General features: G+C 42.8%; 1 protein-coding gene across 1 annotated transcript in view; it reads left to right on the top strand.

Annotated features, from left to right (window-relative positions):
- Window positions 1-782: 782 nt before the first annotated feature.
- The window catches only part of NEDD9 (neural precursor cell expressed, developmentally down-regulated 9), a 144,328-nt gene continuing 124,345 nt past the window's right edge, over window positions 783-20,765 (top strand). The window contains exon 1 of the mRNA XM_090039200.1: window positions 783-891. The gene's annotated coding sequence lies outside the window, so the exon portion shown is untranslated. The remainder of the gene's footprint in view (window positions 892-20,765) is intronic.

Below are 20,765 nucleotides of genomic sequence, written 5' to 3'. Positions count from 1 at the left end.
ATGAGCTTTAGTTCAAGCACCCCCACCGCCATTTTTAAGCATGGGGGCACTGATGCACAAGACACACTCTGATGCGCTGGGATTCCAGCGTATCAGAGCAGCCTTCACACTTGTCTATAGGCGCCTTTACGTACCTGCATCAGTTGAAAGTCAATAGGGGTTGAGCTTCTGAATCACCTTTGGAAAAGGGTTTTAGGCCACTAAGACACACTTGAAATTTTTAATTCTACGTGGAGACCTGCCATGAGAGTTTTGTCCTAGATTTAAACAGGAATTTGTCCTTTTAGGGCTCTGCTGAGAGAGACCACTCTGGGTAGGTCTACTTTACAGAGGGTTAGGCCTGAATTTGACTCCTTTAGACAGAAACTTTCCATGTATTAAATATTTTTTTCAGTCTAAACTAAAAAAGGCATACAGGTTCTCAGACTACAATAATTTAAGAAAAAGACAGTTACATTATTTGTGACATCACTGATTGTGCTGTTTTCAAAACAAGTGAAATAAAAGACTGATTTCTCATTTCTTACTTTATTAAGTCAAGAGAGGTCCAACTTGAACATGCAGGAAGGTCTGGAAATTAGCAAGAGGAAATATAAGAAACATAGTTAAATAATCCACAGCCCTAGAGGCGGAAGTAAAAACACGTCCGTTTGTGGTTTCTGAAAAAAAGCTACTCACAACAGATTCTTTAGTTCTAAAAAGAACTTTGAAACTATCTAAGTTGTCTACAGTCTCTCTAAATAGTTGACTAATTAACAGATAGACACTTTGTTATCATGCAACATTAATTTTAGTGAGGACTTGGCCCAGAAATATGAGAAGCAGAGCAGCAAGAGAGAGAAAGGCGAGTGCAGGGAAGATTATTAATGAATAAGATTACTACTGCACAAGGTGAGTGAACTGCTTATTTTAATTCCTAATGTTATAGAGGTCCTCCCTATTCCAAACCCTTAGTTTGGGATTGATCCTGTACATCTTTGGGTGATCTAGTCTCAGTCCAGCAAAAGATTTAAGCATGTGTTTAATTTTAGTAAACAAGCATTAGAGCTTGTTTATCATCATGTTAGAGCCTGATTTGCACCTGGCAGCACTAACCATTTCCCTGAAGCTGTGCCTCATTTCTTGTAACTTGCCACTGCATTTTATGACTAGTAAGTATGCTGCCTGGCCAAACATGCATATTTCCTAGTGTGGAGTGGCAGTCCATGCATACACTGGCTTCTCTGTATATGCAGCTGTTGAAGACTGTTTTTGTTCCAAAAAACAAGAACATGGCATGTGTAAGCATTATTTGGAAAAAGATGGCAAAATCAGCAGTTCTTGCAAACTCTTTTTATAGCTTTCCACCAATGTTTGTAAGAATGTTGTTGCTCGGTATTGTGAATGCTCTCATGTCTATTGTGTGACTGTGTGTGCCAGAACATGCTTTCTGTGGAAACCATCTGACACACATCACGTAGGGATCCAAAACAATGGCATGTGATTTAGGTTACTGGCTGTAGAGTTTACACAACTTTTAGGATCACCATTCAGAGATGGTAAAATCCTCTTTACCATTCAGGGATCACCATTTAGAGTCACCATTCAGCCTGTGCCTTAAGTGACTACTTGTAGAGTTTATACAGAAAGTTATGAACAGTTGGTAGTTTCCAGTGGCAGTCAGAGACAATCATTCCATACGTTAAAATAACTCTGAATAAAGGTTTTATGGATTAAAAAAATAATAAAGTCACAGTATTAGTGCACTATTAAAAAGGGTGTCTCTCACCTTGTATAGCTTTTCCACTTCAGTTAACACAGGCTATAAAAAGAAATGCAGGAAAAGAAAGAAACATGAGAGCTTTTGTTTAGTGAAGTTGCACTAATGTCGGCAGGGTTGCGCAGTGGATGAGAGAGAGAGCGCAGAATTTATCTGGCAATCTCAATGGCCATCCATTTTTTCCATTTGACAAAACAGACTGTTGAACACAATGCAGTGTATAGCCTGAAAAATAATCTGCCACTTTATCATAGAAAAATGCAATGAAAAAATGCTAATTTTGTTTATTTAGAACCAGGGCCAAGCTTGACAGCTTTACAATGCCTCACTTGTTTCCCCAAGGGTCCCTGAGGGTGCCCAGACACAGTCATACTACAGCTCAGTTCAGTACCTTCTCAGCACATGTAAACCGTATAATCCAGGACAGTTGAAGCCAGACCCTCAGTTCCTCTGAAATCAAGGGAGCTGGCTTAATTTACACTAGCTGAAGATAGAGCATGTTATCTAACTCAGCAGATAGCACCAGGTAGTAAAAAGTTCAGTCAGAGTGATGAGGTTTTCCCATCAATGAAATGGTACTGGTCCACAGACACAGTTAAATCAAGTATCCAAAATACCAAATCATCTTAAAATAGTAAGCAAAATGGAAAAGGATAACACATGAGGTTAAATATCTGGAGCAGGACATTTTTGACTGATTCTTGAGTAAAATTATTAAAACCACATGTGATTTATGCTGGTTCCAATATGGCAAGTAACCCTTCGGCTTTTATTCCCCCTAGCCTGCCTCTTAAGTACACTGCATCATGCAAAAGGCCTATTCTTTTGTCTGTGGGAAATAAATGAACACAGGGATGATATGATAGTAGAAAGCTGTGAATTCATTAATGCAGGGAGGCAAACCAGGGTCAGCATCTTACCTCAGCAACATGTGACTAATTATATGACTTTCAAGGATCAGTTACAGTTGCCTACTCCAGTGGTCTCCAAACTTTTTTGATCGCACACCCCTATCAGTAGAAATTTTTAAGCATGCACCCACAATATATGTAGAACTCGCACTCTTCCCTCAGGATACCTTGCATACCATACATGATACGTGACCATCTGACATACAGACCGAATGAGGGCGCTAGTGTCAATCCGTATATTAAATATTAGTAAAACTTAATTTCTTTCTTATTCTTTAGATAAAAATAAATATAAATAGAAGTTCTAATATTTTCTTCCCGCACCCCAATGGATCATCTTGCTCACCCCACTTTGGAGACCACTGGCCTACTCCACAAAAACCTATTCACTTGCAGGGATTATTTAACAAAACATATCAAGCTGCTGCAGTAGCACCCCAAAAAGCATGAAAAAATACAGGTCCAAATCCTTTGCCATTGGGGTTTGTTACATCTATTAGCTTCCTGAGCATTTACCCATTTACACAAGCAACTCATAATACTGTAGACAAGGTAGTCGATAGTGGTAGTGAACCTAACTCCAAATATATTCACATATGTAGCTGAACAAAATATCAGCTTCAATATCTGATTAAGTTTTTTAACAAATCAACTTGGACTGGCTTTACTTTGCTTGAGTTTACCCATTTTGTGTTAGCATTCTGGAAATAGTCAGATAAATAAAGTGTTATGATAGGAACCTTACCAAGAATGGTACAGTTTAAGCAAATACTGGTAGGTGGAAAATTTGAACCAGAAACAATTGTTACGATCATCCAGTTAAGGAATATTCATATGATCTATATGCCCAAATGACACTTTCAAAATTATGTAGCATGAACTCAAAGCAATACGTTTGGGGTAGGGACAGAAGTTACGCATAAATCAATATAAATGAGCAGAAAGCGGTTCAAATCTGTAACACAACAAAAGTTCAGCACACATAAACTGCTTTCAAAATGTCCAAAACTGGTTTAAGATAAACTTGGATGGATGTAGTATCAGACTTAACTTGAATCTGGAGGGGATCTGGGACAGAAGTTCAATATACTAATTTAACCTAAATCAGTTAAATCTCAGCCCCCCAGCATCCTAGGAAGTTCTGCATGTCCACACAAACCTCCCTGAGCAGGGTGGATGGGTAAGACTTGGCCCAAGCTGTTTGCTCCAGCTGAGCAGGGAAGCATGCTGTAGTGCCCCCTGGCTTCTGGCCTGAGCCACTAAAGGCAGGTAGCTGCATTTCCAGAATCAGAAGTGAAAGCCTGCTCACTTGCTTATCCATTCCATTTAGACAGCTTAGACTAACCTGCGAAGATTGAATTGATTCAGCCTCGGGCTTTTTGACTGTCTGGACTTAGCTTTAGTGAGCAGTTTTGTGAGTGGCACATAGTCTGACATATACTTGCATGGTATATTTCCAACAGCAAACAGCTGTTCATTTAGAAATGGTTATTAAAAGCTTCTTTAAAAAATATTAGATAAAGAAATAATTGTTGGAGGGAAATAAAAACTTCAGAGGATTTTTTACCTCAATGACTGAAGTATTATGTTCTCTGGAATGTGCTTCAACTATTAGACCAGCATTCTTGCAAACCCTTCTGCTGATATTTAGCTAGATGGTATCTTTAGACACAACTGTAAGTAAGATGGATCAACCCCAGAAATAGTCCTAGAAAATACTGTACTTTGGAAACCTCCTCTTGAAGCAGAATTCCCTCTCTGCTCCCTCCTTGCTCCAGAGGTGCGAGATAAGTCTGTTTGTTGCTGACTAAATACCAGCAGCAAATTACTATGTCCCTACACCAAATCAACCAGGTACCAACTGTCTGCTGAAGTTGAAGTTGAGTAAAAACTCAATCTCTTCCCATCATTCAATGCCTATTCCCCTTGCACATGCTGCATTTAGCCCTATGCATCCAGACCTAAAACCTAAATAATCCCTACAAGTATGGAAAGGTTTTCACTCTTGCTCACTGCATTGTGTGGATGAACGGCCCATGTTACAATACATAGCAAAATTCTTGATTCATATTATATGGATGTGAGATAAAACCGCATTTTTAAAGAAGAAGAAAGTTTTAAATAATTTATTTTGTTGAAAATCAGGTATTTGTAATTTTGTAAGTGGGAAGAGAATCACAGAAGAAAGGAGAGCTGTTGAAGGGACAGACATCTGGAGCTATGGTCCTCTGCTTGATATGATCCCTTTTAAAGGTCGCCCACCGGGATACTACATCCATCAAATTCTTTTTCTAAAAAGAACAGCTATGCCAATGAAGATTTATATAACACACTTGTGCTACAATTCTCTATTCTTTTTCTCCAAACCCTTATTTTAGGCTCAATAATAACTTTAGCAGGCATATCACAGGAGCCTGCCAAACTTTCAAACATTTCCTTGATGTACGATGATCACAATGGAAAGGAATGCAGGTTTTATCCAACAGTCAGCAAGGTTTTGTCTTCTTTAATCTCTACAACTAAATAATTTTGTAGTTCTTAGTCTCCAGTGTAAATCTTAATTGAGGCTGACTGTCAGTTAGATTGTTTCAAGATTCTTCTGACCAGAAGACTGGGGTGCTCTTTATAGCAATTACAGTGTAAGAACCCAATGATAAAATGTCACACCTCTTTTATTGTTGTGATCTGTTCATGTGTGACAGTCTTACAGTACTGGGAGGAAATTAACTCACTCTGAAAGTTCAAGTTCCCTTTTTTATATATACTGACTTGTTTTACTTTCAGTTCTATTAGATCTCAACAGTGATGTGACCATTCATTCACTAGGGGATTCAACTGAATGTCAGTAAAACAGGTTTTTTTTTTCCCAACATGCTCTCATTTTACTTTGCATTGGGTCTACTTTTGCTTTTTTCAACACTAGTTGTACTAATCTCCCCAGAGCAACCCGAGTAAAATATTCTCTTCCTTCTCTAGCAGAACTCATAGACTACTGTATTTTCTTGAATACAAGCCAACTTTTTGCCCTCCCCGCCCCCACAATCAGAATGTAAAACCAGGGGCTTTAAAGCATAAAAGGCTTACATTTGCATACAGGGAAACAGCATTAAATACACTGGCTATCTTTGAACTGCTGCTAAAAGCAGCACGTGCTCAGTCATGGAAACTTACTATGATGATGATTAAATGCAGCCAACACTGAGAATGACTATAAAACACATGACCCATATTGGGCAAATTTATCTTTTTCCTTGAAAAAAAAAAAAAAAAAAGGGTTTCATGTCCCAAGGCAAATCAGCCAGATCAGTTCTGAATCCTTTGAATCTTTCAAAAACCTGATGTGGCCATACTACCAGCAAGTATCCCTCACCCCAGACTTTTCAGCCTGGAGCTTCAGATACTTTCAAATCCTTTGGCAGACATCCTATGTGCAAGCCTCCAGGCTTGAGGTTTGGATGCCCCCAAGTTCTGCAGCTATACAGCTGAGGGCAAGCAAGAGAAAGCTCAAGAGGAGTCTCCCATTTCCAAAAGTTTGGCATGTAGCCGAGATCCTCCCACTGGAAAGCTAGCTATGAGGCTCTTGTGGGAACTCTTGTCCGCAACCAGACAAGGGTGCACCCTCCACTACATCAAGCCATTTTTAGGGCACCTACTGGGTCAGGGTACTTCCCCCTGCCACCTTCACGATCATGGTATTTCCCCTGCCAGGCAAACATACCACAAGAGTCAGTTAGCACAACCCCATCTGAATATGATATATGGTAGTGCCCATTGAGCATATTCCCCCTCAGCACCTACTCTTTTCCAAGCCATGGTGAGCCACTACACTACATACATTTTTACTCCTCTTCAGTCCTACAGCTGAGCTGTGCCTTTCTTTCCCATTTCCAAAGATTCCTGTTTCTTTACCAGCCTTAAATGTCTGGCAAGCATCAACAAGTGGGGCCCCAAACACTTCACCAAGAATATCTTAGTTGGTCCCTCTCTCAGCCTGTCACATCTGGTTTCACCTCATGGAGGATGGGGCCCCACTAGTCAGACCAGGCTGCCACATGCTTCATCTGCATATCAGTTTTTCAAGGATCCCAGACCTCACGGCAAGAACGCCCAGTTCCAGTCATGGGCAGGGGCTTATTAGCACATGGATCTTTTGGCAGGGGGAAAGGGGTTGCATCTGGAGTATGCTGATATTAAGTAGTACTGATCTGTGGGGGGTGGATCTCATGGCTTGAACTGCTGTTGACTCTGCTAGGGCCCAACCCAATGAACTGTATGGTAAATCATGAGCATTTTAGCTTTGGACTAATATCATGCATAATTTGTGCTACCATAGTGGGTTCTGGGTTACTTAGCTGGCTTGCTCTATCTTTTGAGGTTCATTTACAGGCTTAACACCATATTCATTCCTCAGAGCAGAGCACAGTCACTGTAAATAAACAGACAACCTGTGTTCTTCTCCCCAACTATGGGAAGTGGCTGGGTTCAGGCCTGCTGCCACCAGCCTACACTGCCTTCTCTTATCAGCTCACTCCAACAGTAGACACAATCTCTGGCCTCACTCACAGTCTCTCCATGTCCTGTAGTTGTCTTCACAGTCACAGGCAGACTCTTAAGATAAAAAGCACTCCAGGCATGGTCTTTAGGCTCCACTGTGAGCTGACCTGTCAGCTCTCTCCCTCTCAGCTGTCTACTCTCAGGCCTCAGGTCTCAACCCTCAAACTCAGCTGTCTGCCTAGCTCTAGCTCAGGGGTGGGCAAAATGCAACTCAGGGGCCCCTACAAAACTTAGAAAATTAATCTTTGTCTGCCTCTGGCTGCCTGTCATGTGGTCCTTGATTTCATAGACATTTGGGCTGGAAGGGACCTCGGAAGATCATCAAGTCCAGCCCCTTACCCAAAGGGCAGGAAGTCACCTGGGGACATAGGATCCCAGCAAGATAAGCATCCAATTTGCTCTTGAAGGTGTTCAATGTAGGTGCTTGAACTGCCTCCGATGGCAGGCTGTTCCAGACCTTGGGGGCTTGGACAGTAAAGAAATTCTTCCTTATGTCCAGCCTGAAACAGTCTCACCAGTAGTTTATGACCATTCAACCTCATCATCCCTTAGGGTGCTCTGGTGAACAAACATTCCCCCAGATCCTGGTGGTCACCCCTGATAAACTTACAGGTGGCCATCAGATCACCCCTGAGCCTGCGCTTTTCCAGGCTAAAGAGCCCCATGGCTCTCAGCCTGTGGCCATAAGGTCTGTTTCCCTGACCTCTGATCATGAGTGTGGCTCTTCTCTGGACTCTTGATGGCTTGCCAAAATTCAGTAAGCTGCCCTCCACCCAATATAATTGCCCACCCCTGCTCTAGCTCCTCTCCCTAACTCTCCCTTCCCCACTTCAAGTCTCTCTGGAAATCTCCCACTCTCTGCTTCTAGATTCTAACTCTCCCCATCCCTGGCTCCCTTTCCTGGGAGACTGACCCTCTCCTACTGGTTCTTCCAAAGTCTCTCTCCAGGGTCTTCCTCCTGAGAGCCTTTTAGCTTCCTGCCAGCTAATTATCTCTTTCAGCTGGCCCCACTGCCTAGGCAATCTGCAATCACCCCTTACTGCCTCCAGTTGGGCTGTAACCCTTGCATGCCTGCAGACTGCCCCCAGACTCTTTGAGCTGGCAGGTTGCTACACTGTGGATGCATCTAGATGAGACGCTATGTCACTAAGGCAACGGAATGTTGCGGGCATGAACCGTGACACTGATGCTACTGCACAGTAGCGATGATTGATGTGCAGTAGCATTAAAAACAACCTATGCACCACTGGAACTACAGAATACTAGCAGTTACTGCACAGTCAGGGGCATTTGTAGAAGTGCCACCCTGTTATATAAGTAGTTGCCAAGCTGCTAATTAAAAGTGTGTTTACAGAGTACCTGCGCTAAAACCTACAGCAGTTTCAAAAAAGGGTCAAATCTGTCAATTCTGGGTGAACTAAATCTATGGGTAGTATTTGCAAATTGCTACAGCCATGTTTATTTCAAGGTCATTTTTTTCAAATTTGTTTTTCATTTCTATGTGCTCAGGGAGAGTTGGGTCTGACAGGGAAGCGGTGGGGAAAGGTTTGCAGGGGGAAGAAGTTGGGGGGCAGATGGCAAAGGGGGCTACTTGACCCCCAGATTTATATTCTCTGCTGTAGCAGTAGGAGGGGGCCAAATTCAAGGCATACCTCCATTAGATTCTATACTTAGAAAATTATATCGAATTTATAAATTTTCCATATATAGAATCTAATTATTGGGGGGTCAATTTATAAACAGGATCATCTTACATTTGAGTAAATAGGGTATTTGTTTTTTACTTAGAGATTTTCAGAAATAGGACAGATCAAAATAGAGAAGCTAAAAAGGCATTCCCAGAGCTAGTTAATAACATTTGCATCAGCAGGCCTTCCTGCAAGCAAAAAAGAATTGCAGCTAATTAATAGAGTTTGTGGAGTAGGTGGAAGAGAAAGGAACATTCCTGTAGCCTCCATGGAAATTATTTTGGGTCCAGTTTCCCGGAGGGTTGTAGTGGTAAAACTGTACTATTTTCCCTTATGAACATGAATGGTCTCTTTTTAATAGGGCAGGGGACATATGTATCCTATTTCCATGATCACCAAACAATCAGCATTCCTATACAAAGAGTTAAGAACAACTATGTGGATCAGCTGCACCATTCTGTTTCCCCTTCACTGAAAGTAGTGGACAAGGTACAGATTCCCAGCTGACAGAAATAAGGAGTGGAGGCATCCTAGTATGCTCCCTGTCCCTTGCAGTGCTTCCATCACATGACTGCAAAATGGGGCAGGGGTCTGTTTAGAAAACAAAAGAACCAAAGAACAGGTATACTTAAAGGCAATGTGCTTCTCAGAGGAAAAACCCATCTGAAGCTCATGCCATTCTTTGTACCATTAAGCTTTAATCACACTCAGCTTTAAACACGCTCTAAAGTCCTACTTCATGAATTCTTATGCCTAATTGCATTCCCTTTCTAAGTCCTTAACCTCTCTGTGCCTCAGTCTCTCCATTTTTAAAACCAGGGATAACACTTCCTGCTCTCAAAGTCATGTCATCAAACCTCACAATTTCATGTTTGTCATGTTACACATTCAACGCTACTGAGCTCCAAAGAAAATAACAAATCAGAAGGTGCTCAGGCCTTCTTAGAAATTATGATAGTCATAAAACAGAATGTCCAAAGTTTAGTTAAACATTCATTTGAATGGCAGACAAAGGTGCCAAGATTAGCCCCTTAGTTCTGTTGTGTGCTAGAAGTCACTTGAAAAATGTACCAAGTGAGCATTTTAATTCAACTAAAATACATAGACAGTCAATGCAGGAAGCCATTATTTCCAAATGTGCTGAAGATGTGGCTTTTAGAAATGTGACGTGTTATCTTTGCCTAAAATCTGTATACATTTTAACTCGCAGTTGCCATAAAAATCCAGGAAGAAGCGTAACAGTACTACTAGTATATTTGCAAATAATAAAAGCATGGTAGTTAATTGCTAGTAGTAAGCAGGCAGCACTCAGAAGGACATCGTTTATGTAAATTATAATAATCTGTAGGGCATGCACCCCCAGTACATCAGATATATCTAACTCAAGAGCTTTTTCTTAAGGCAAGAATCTGAAAACTGTTATGCTTAGAATTACTTGAATGTTTTGGACCAATGCTGCTTTTTTATGATGCTACGCCAGCTGAAGTAACTTGAAAAGACACATTTCACTGGTTTAGGTCTTTAACCTATTGATGTTGATGGTGTTATGCTAACATACATGCCAACAGAATCTGAAGCAAGGTTCATGATGTCTAAGAAAAATGCACTTATAATATGTTCTGAGTCAGGTTTTTGTTCTAATATTCCCATCCTGAGTTTTCAAAAACCAACTCCTTCTGTTTCTTCTTTCCTATCATTCCTTGGCCAAAATTTTACTTCTTTGTGATACCATATGGGAATATCGTGCAAGGAAGCTAGATTATTTTAAGGATTGTAATAATATACAACTTAATAGTACAAGTGGAAGATTATGCGCTTAGGGACTAACAGCAGGAATTTTTACTGTGTTGGGTTCTAATCAGGTGGAAAGTAGAGAAGAGGAAAAAGACCTATTTGTATTAGTCACAGGACCAATGTGATGCTGCCTTGACTGAAGGAAATGTACTCTCAGGTTATATCCAGAGTGGTATTCATAGCAGAGACAGAGATATAGTAATGCCATTGTGGAAGGCCCAGTGAAATTTCAACTGGAACCTGGGTATGTTTAGAATCAGCGGGGATCCAGGTTTTCTGTTTCCCATGGAAAAATGGTTTAAAATGTGGATTACCCCTTTACCGGAGTAAAACTTGGATTTCTCATTTTAGCAGAGAAGTGGGGGACTGGAGAGGGAACAATGTGGGGGCAGGGAGAGGTGGATTTTCCTAAGTTAAAGGGATGGACCAGAATGAATAGAAACCAAAGGTATGCTACAGTAATAGCAGAGACTACAGTGGAGTGTAGAGATACCTGAGCTCACGGGTGGATCTAGAATTTTCAAAAGGGGGGTACAGAGGGTGTGGTGCCTCATCACATATAAAACACCATATAATTTTCTCCAGTTAATAAACCAGAAGCTTTACTAATACGCTAGGGACCTAGCGATGTATTATTCAATTTAAGATGGAAGCAAAAACAAATATCATTTTATTGAAATAAATTAAAAATAATCTGCAGGGCTGTAAAATAGGAGTTTCATTACTAGGAGCAGCTAACAGACAACAGAACTGCAGAGCAAAGAATAGTGTGACTGCTGGAACACCAATCATTAAAAAGAGGGTTGACAGCACCCATGGAATGAAGAGTTCAGAAGGGATCAGGGAGATTATAGTGAGCCATGAAATCAATTGACTCCTTCAGCACTGCTCAACTTGAAATGCTGCTGCCACTGTCAGGCAATTGACTTTAAACTCTAGGTGGACAAGGAATCAAAGGAGTAAGCTTGACCAGAAAAAAATATTTTTTTTTCCAGGACAGCAGAGTTTATACAAGGACTTTTGCTGGAACAGCTATGTCTGTTAAGGGTGAGATTTCTTTTCCTATACTTAATCTTCATACCTGTGCTGGGGAAAGAGTAGTCAGTTCCCACTGTGCTTTCCTTCCATAGCTATGGTTATGTTTAGTGCGTTCCCTAGAATAGTTTCAGAAATGCTTGTCTGCATAGGTTGGTGCATAGGAAAAAGGAAGAGTTTACATTCCAAATAGGGAATTCTGTGCTGATTTCCATTTTGGTTAGCCTACTAAGGGGCACAGCTCAGCCAATCACTCATTGCTTTGTAACAAATCATGTGGCATAGATCAAAGGTTATTGAAGAAATGAGTAGTTATTTTCTCCCAAAGTTGTTACATAATCAGAAAGCCATTTAACCATAGTGGGCTGAGGAAGTCTACAACAGATCAGGATTTTTGCCAAGTGTTTGGGAACCAAGAACAACTGTTGTGGCTAATAATGATGATTTTAAAAGCTTTTGGGGGGGGTGGGATGAGACATGTTTTCAGGTTTGTGCCATGTTGGATTATTTTTTAACATGGCTCTGTCTGCAGCGCAAGTACCATTTTGTGGCAAGCTGCAGTTGGATCATTTGAGAAATGCCAGTAAGAGTAGAAAAGTGAATAATATAAAGAGAGAATATTAGAGGTGGGCCAGCACTGAAGTTTTGATCTGAATCTAATTGTTCCCAGAGTCTGTGGCTGTAAGTAAGCACAAACTTCATGCTCTTCCTGGATTGGCTCACCTGGTCATATCTTGTCTCTCTTGTGGTGATGTTGAGCTTTGAACCCTCTATGTTATACTGCCTTTCAGTTCTGTTTCCCCTTTGGATACCTCCATATCTTCTCTCATGAAGCATCTTATCCATTTCAGGTGGTACCCATAAAAATCTACAAGGCCACTACATTGCCATCCTCCACAGCTGTCTGAAAAAAGTTCATACCTCCTATTAGGCCACAAAACACTTGACAATGTCCTCCCCCCATCTGCCCCTGGGGCAGTTTGTGGTCTCTGAGCTCAAACGTGGATGTAAGGTGTTTGGGACACGGACAGAGAAAGTTAAAATGAAGGGTAGGCCTAGAATTATGGAAAGAGGGGAAATTATAAGAACATTAGAAGAGAAGACTGGGAGGGACTTCTTGGGTCACTGAGTTGAGCGTTATGCTATTGCAGGAAGTTGTGTTAATACCCTTTTCACAAACTCCATTTTAAAATTAGTTAGGGTTTTTTGTCTCCTCTACTCCTGCTGAAAGGCTGTTCCTCAACCTCATTCTTTTGATTGTTAGAAACCTACCCATTATTAATGGGCAATATATAGCCATTTTGTTCTTGGACCAATCTTGTCCTTCATCTTATGGCTCTTCTTTTCTGATATTTGTTCTCTTGCTCCATTTGTGGAAAGCAACCACAGCTCCTCTTAGCCTTTGTTTTGCTCCATGAAACAAGCTAAGCTCTATAAGGCTGTGTCTACATTGTGGTCCCTGCTGTTTCTCCACTGTATTGTACAAGGTACCTGTAAACTAGCTAGATCAGTGCAGGCTTTAAAACCTGCCAGTGAAGCTAGGCAAAAAATTTGGCAGTTATTCCATGCTGATCTCTGTGTTGCCATGCCAGATTGCTCTCAGCACACAGGCTAACTACTTTAAAATAAGCTCAGTTATGCACAAAGGCCAAACAAACAGATGTCCCCTTGTGCCACAAATGCCCCAAAAGTGAGGCCATGATGGGCAGTATTGGTTTGTGTTGTTTTATTGCAGCAGGCAACTGTTAGATTTATGGTGGGAGAGTGTGGTCAGCCGGGAGTTGCCTACTGTCTCCAGCCACCCCAGGCAGATGCTTCTGGGACTTGTGGGACCTGATTCTGCATGTCCTACAAATTCCCATGTAGGACTGGGCCCCTCATTCCCTGGGAGCACCTGCCTGACTTTCCCCTCTTACAGAGACATGCGCTGGAGATTGCCTGGGGCATGTCTCTGTAAAGGGGAAAGCTGGGTTTCCACACTTGTGGAGATGCTCCCCAAGGAATCTTTGAGGTGAAGACGTTGCTTGTTGTCTCACAGGACTGGGTCCCTGCCCAATGCAGGCAATGGGTGATATGTGTTTCAGCCAGTGAAGTAGAGGGGACATATCCCACCACAGCCAATCCAGTTCATTTGATGACCTCTGTTTATACTCTCAGTCTCCTCTCATGAGGTAGGGTCTGTTCCTTCTTTGCACCTGTTCCAAATTGTATTCTTTCTTTTTTTTTATCATGGCTGATTGGCAGAAATCCTGGTTATCCCCAGTGAAAAAAATTGCAAATTCTCTGATAAAATCCCCCAAATCTGTTATTAAAATGAAAGGCCCTCCATAGCCCCCCAGCTCTATTTGTATCCCTCACTCCTCCCGCACAGCCTCCTCGGCCCTGCTCATAACCCTCACTCATATCCCACAGCCCTGCTGGTGCCCTTGCTCCCCATCTACTACCCCTCCTGACCTAGCCCTGCCAGACGGGGCCCCCAGCTGCCAGAACTATGGGGCCAGAGACCTGGGTCTGCAGCCCTCTGCATCCAGCAGGAGGCAGCAGCTGCTGCAGTGGAGCAGAGCCCATCTCCCCCCTTGCTGCTTGCTATAGGCTTAAGCAGGGGAGGGGGGCAGCTCCCCGCTGGAGCATGCACTGAGGGGAGACACAAGGGACCCATGCCCCCCAGATCTGTGGCAGGGCTTGGGCTCCCGCCCTGTCCCCTGGGGCTTCTACAGCCCGCCATGCCCTGCAGATCTGTTCACAGGGCTTGGGCTCCCACTGGGCTACCCTCCCCCAGGGGCTCCACAGCCCAGCAGATCCTCCCTCCCCTGGCAACACATCCCTTGCATGTGCGGCCGTAGTGAGGGGCACAAACCCATGCCACTGCCCTCACTGCTGCTGTGTGCACACACCACCAGGGCAGCTCAGAGCTTGCAGCGTCAAGCAGCTTTTCTGGGTCACATATTCCACACAGCAATTGCATTACATAAACTTTGTTGATGCCACATAATGTATATCCATGGTGATGATCCTATAGAACACTTTTCTTCCCTGGAAACAAAGAGGTCATTTTGTGCTCTGTCATAAATTACAGGCTCATATCAACTGAAAAACCACACTTTCCAGGTAGCCTTCAAACCCCCTCTCATTGCTACATGAGAACCCTGGTTATCTATAATTACAATAGGTTAGCATTTGCCATGACTGCTACTTTGATTGAGACCTTCGTATATGTTGTCTATGATTTGTATATCTTAGATACATGTGTGGTCCCCACCAATATAAATAATATCTTTGTATCTCTCGGTCTCCATATAATACCCTTATGAGGTAAGGAAGAGAATTGCTAGTCCTGTCAGTGTTTCAGAGCCACACTATTTCATATTGCCATGCAAGATCTGATATGGCTGTGAATCTTCTTTTTTTATCCTTTTCAAGTTCAGAGTACAATTGTTTACTGTGGCTAAATTTATATCCTGGAGAGTTAATGATAGTGGAAATTTTATATTAAATTGGCATGAGAAAAGATCCATCAATACAAACAGGCAGCACATGAAATGGGTGTGATTACTTCTTCTGTCATATTGGGAATGCTGTCCCCTAACTACACTGATGCACAATAACAGCTAGAGGGCCCCAATAATATTTCTGATAGAAATTAGAGCAGCCTGATTATACTCAGTTCTAATTAACACCTTGCTGCTCATGTCCCCAGTTGGGACTGTTTAAAAATACAACACACTCAGCAGGAAAACCCTGGTCATAGAACTAGAAAAATAAATAGTGGCCAATGAGATGACCAGCAGGGGTAGGCCCTGAACCTGTTTTCATTCCTTTTAGTGTTATGGATAGATTTGACATCTAAATTCTGGCTCAAATTCCATACCCTTTTCTGCTGACTCTGATTAGCTCAGGAGAATCACTCTGGGTTCAACACCTGTTAACATATCCCTTTCAGCCCTGTTTTGGCTTCTGGGAAACATTCTTTCTTTAGGTACAATGCTACCTTAGATTATATTCATCCTGATTCAAGTGAACTAACATGAAATGTCACTGATGACTTCAACAGAATCAAGATCTTCTCTATCATCTCCTCTTGCATCAAAATAAATCTCAGGGCAGAATTTGGCAAAGACAAATTTAGAGTGCGGCTATAATCCTTTGAGTTGACCACTGGCCCTACTCTAATAGCCATGCATCATGACAAGCTGTGCACCTCTGGATATGTCCTCATGAGGATTCTCCCTGCTTGGCCCACGTGAACCTAGGGGTTTTCTCAAAGTTAAAAAGGACATAGCCAAGTTTTCTATGCAGGTTGGCAATTCCCAGATGCCAGAATAACTGAGGATGTGGGCAGCAAGGTGTTAATTAGAACTAAGTAGAATGAGGCTGCTCTAATTTCTACCAGAAATAAGTTTGTCCCAGAACAAGAGGAGCATAATAGGTAGATTATGGTCTCTTTTACTGACCTCCCTCCAATATTGCACTAAGCACAGCTCAAGTGAGCCAGGACATTCACTGGTTCTTATTAGCAGCTTGGCTGTAGGGTTTCTTGAATCAAAATGCAAGTCAAGAGATGATTTTTCTAAAGACCACTTCTGCAAATTCCACTCTGATTCCATGATCAAGCTGTGGGTTGCTACATAATAAACAATGGCACTAAAATCAGAACCTAGGTCTTAGATCTTTGCCATTTCTTGTTGCCATTTGAACCAGTGTGAAGTGTGTATAAAAGTCATGTGTTCTCAGATTTAAAGCTAGCAAAGATCAAGATAGGGATTGGATCTAACATACTGCATAATACAAAGCAAAGAATTTCAACCAGTAATTCATGACTCAGAGCCATGGCTTCTGGCTGACCTAAAGCATACCTTTTAGAAAGACAATCAGTCTTGGTTGTAAGCCTTCCAGGGATGGAGAATCCACCATAACCCCAGGTAAATTGCTTCAATGATGAATTACCCTAAAAAGTGTGACTTCAATCTAGTCCAGACTTGTCCAGTTTCAGCTGCTACATTACATCTAGTTATACTGTTGTCTAATAGATGTAAGAGCTCTCTGCTATCAAAAATCTCTTCCACTTTACAGGTACAGATTACGATCAAGTCACTTTTTAGCCATCTCTTGAACAAAAAAACCTATATTTAGCTTCTTCACTTTCTTACTTCAAAGCAAGTCCAAACCTCAGCTCATTCTTTTGGTGCCTTTCTGAATCTTTTCCAGTTTGTCAAGATGCTTTTTAAAGCCTGGACACCAGAAATGGACACAGTATTCCAGTAACAGCCTCGCTAATATTACATACTTTGGAAATACCACCTCCCTAACTTCCAGTCAGTATACCTGAGCTGTCATCCAAAAAGAAACATTTTTTTTTCTTATCCACAAGGAGCATTTCAAAAATACAGACCAGCATTCTACAAAATATGACTTACATTTTTGGGTCATAGAAAAATGACTATGGCTTTAAATGGATTGAAACACTTGTCATTCGAGTAAATGCAGTGTACCATGCAATTCAGGTGGCTCTGAAAAAGTAATGTCCTAAGTCATCTGATCTATACTTATCCAAGTCATCTTACTTACCTTTCTAAAATACCACTTATCATTAGCTTTCCATGCCCATCATAAAGGACAGCACATGATACTAGCCAACAGGTTATTGGGCTCCATGTCTTAGTGAAATTAGGGTTGGTTTGTATTCTGAACAAACATTTCACAGAACACCACAGGAATGTTACCAGTTTTCTTTTGCCCGCTTTTACACACTCCAAAAACTGAGAGTTTCTCTGAGCTTCCACAAGGCATTTATACCCAGAGAAAGCTTGCAAAAACTCTCCAAAACTCCCCAGTTCCCTCAAATTTTCCTCTGACCCTCCTTTGGCCAATGGAACAGACCCAGTTCCACTGTAAGAAGTTCAGCTGGGAGAGGACTTACCTCTTAGTCACTGAATACCCTTTTACATGCATTTGTTACCCCCCATGACTGCCACGTCTGCCCACCTGTTATTGTCATCATTTAGATGGTTAGCTTTTATTGTGCCAAGTACAACAGAGCCCAAATGGAATTAAATTAATTTGGTGCTACTTGATAAATATACACTATACATCAGGGATGTCAAACAAACTCCACCCTCCACCAGGCCAGAGCCAGACTGTGGGGCTCCTTGAAGGCCGAAGACCAATGGAGTCCTTCAGCCATTAGTGCTGTGGCAGACCCTTCCCACTGGTCACCCTGCCCCTAAATTCCTGGGCATACCTGGGGACCCATGGCCAGAAGGAAATGGCTCAGCAGGGCCACATGTTTAACACCCCTGCTATATGTAAAAATAATAATGATACTCGCATCCTTACTCATATTAAGTAATATTTTATTTTGCATGTTGCAGTGAGAGTCCTTAAGGTAAGTAAGAGGAGCAAGCAAAGTGAACAACAAAAATTCTCTGGCTTTTTAACTCTGAATTTATTGAAACACAGTAAAATGCCCTTTCATTTGCTTCTGGAAGTACTAACTTATTTCCACATGTAGTAGCTTTATTGCTATTCATCTGGAAACATCAAAATAATAAATGGGACAATAAAGCAGCCATGAAGGCCAACAGCAATGAAAGGCTCTATGAGATAAAGTAGTGGAGCATTGGGAAGATGTTGTGTTATACTTAGCACCTTTCATTGTGTTGAATTATGTAATCCGGATTTGGTGAGTTAATATTTAGAGAACTATAAAAGCTTGATTATTTGAGAGTGATAGCCTCTGTGAAATATGCTGAATGGCAGGAGTATTGCATCCCTGAATAGTACAGTGGTTGTGAAGAACAGTATCCTGAGTTTCAGTTAAGACAGCAGCAGTTTTTAGTCAGCAATATACATGGTAATTTAATGCAACCCAGTTATATATGTCAATACTGCACTGTTATACCAATTCCTTACTGAATGCATGCAAGGGAACTCAGGTGGCCCTCCCAATCCAGATGAAGCATCTTAAGAGTTGAATTATTACTTATGTGCCTTAGGAAGGTAACTGATACACTGCTTGAGTGTCTTGGACTAATATATTTTGTCTAACATTTTGTCTGGTCTCAAATGTGCCCCAGCAATCACCTCTGACATGACCCTCTAGAGCAAAAAGAGAAGACAAGAAATAGAATCATGGAGAAGGCAAGATATACCAATGAAAATAATTTGTACTGTGTTATTAGCAGCTGTATTAAAGTAGAGTTTACCTCTCCAGGCACTAGCTCTAAAGGATAATTAGTAGGCACAGGTGGCCAAAGGGCTATCTGCTCATTTAGTGTGGGAAGTTTGGGGAAGCGAAAGTGCTAAAAACTCCTTGGTGGCTGCACTGTTATCTTCCCTAGGAGAACAGGCAGTGCTCTGTTTAAACACTGGCTGTCTGCACCTGCATAAACTCCACTCGAAAAACAAAACAAGTTATGAACTTGAATACTGCACCATTTGTGTTTACATAAAACTGAAATAGTTGCTGTAGCCTGGATCCATTTGCTTACATAGAGGATCATAGAGAAGTAGGGCTGGAATGGACCTCCAGAGTTGATCTAGTCCAATCCCCTGCCTGAGACAGGATCATCCCTATCCAACCATCCTATAGAAACTATGCTCTCTCTCTCTAAGTCTACCATTAATCCTGACACAACACAACACAACACAACACTGTACCCTGCCGCAGGTAAAGGAGTGGAACCACAGCAGCCAATGTCCTGCTTCTATAAAAGGTAATATATGCTTAAGAGATCCCAGGTAGAGCCCCCCACCCCCTACAGAGGCAGGAAAACGCCCCCCACAAGTCCTTACCAATCCAACCATGAGGTAAAATTCTTTCCTGCCCCCAAATGTGGTAATTGGTCTGACCCTGAGTGGAGGGGTGTCACAAAGCTCTCAGGTGCCCTGTGACTGAGAGCAGAAATGGCTCGGGAGAGACCCCTAGTGGAGAGAAGGGGGAAGTGCAGCTCCCAGTCACCAGGACTGCACAGGTGCTGGTTGCCCTAGCAACCAGGGAAATCTAGAGCCAGGAAGGGGCGGAGCTTAGCCCTACTTAAGCCCAGGCAGAAGGCCAGGAGGGCAGCTCCGCTCTGGCGGCTGAGGGAGGAGGAACTCAGCCAGAACAAAGGGGAGAATTCCGACAGTCGGAACATCCTCTGGTTCCTGCCGGGGGTTGATGCGCGTGCGCGCTCTCTCTCTGTCTCTCTCTCATAGGGAGAGATTCGTATTTTGACCAGAACAGTCTAGCTTTTATGTTGTAGCCCGGGCTTTGAGTTTTGTGTTTACTGTTTCACCGGAGGACCGGGTGAGGCTATAAGGGGTTGGAGGAGGCCTCATAGGAGCTCCACGATAGCGTGGGGCCTCCTGGCGCCAGAGAGGGCACAGCTTTGTTTGGGGGCACATTGGCCCAGCCTGGAGCTAGGGGCGGCAGCGAGAAGCCCCGGAGCTGGGGGGGCAGCGAAGAGCCCGACTAAAGGGGGCAGCAAGGAGCCCCGCAGCTAGGGGGCAGCGAGAAGCCCCGACTAGGGGGCAGTGAGAAGCCCCAGAGCCAAAGGAAGGGGGCAGTGAGGAGCCCGGAGTTTGGGGGCAGTGAGGGGCCCCAGAGTTGGCACAGGCAAGAAGTCCCGAAATGGGCAGTGCGGGACAGGCTAGAAGGTGCCAGTAGGGGCGCAGACTCTGAGATGAGCTAGAGGGCGCCGGCAAGGGTGCAAATGGAGGGATAAGCCAGAGGGCATCCGCACGGCAAGGAGTAGGACAGACCTGAACAACACCAGATACATCTGCGAGGCTTGGGCTGTGGTATAAGGGGAGGAAAGGAGCCACAGATAGTGCCTAAGGCACTGAGACCGAAAACAGGCAGCCTCCCGTTTGATTAAGATCTTCCAATCAATCAAAATAACAACAAGGCATGGCAGATGAGAAGGCGGGCGGTTGGCCCTTGATTGGTGTTGCGGGGCCACGAATAGACGGCCCCGGGGAGGCACAACTGTCACAAGGGGCAAGATCCTGTAAGCTAGAAACCTCTGGCTTCAGTTCCATCAGAAG

The sequence above is a fragment of the Crocodylus siamensis genome, chromosome 3, assembly GCF_052110815.1.
Source record: "Crocodylus siamensis isolate JL-2025a chromosome 3, ASM5211081v1, whole genome shotgun sequence".
In the NCBI taxonomy this organism is placed as follows: Eukaryota; Metazoa; Chordata; order Crocodylia; family Crocodylidae; genus Crocodylus; species Crocodylus siamensis.
This window is presented reverse-complemented; position numbering and strand designations above follow the sequence as displayed.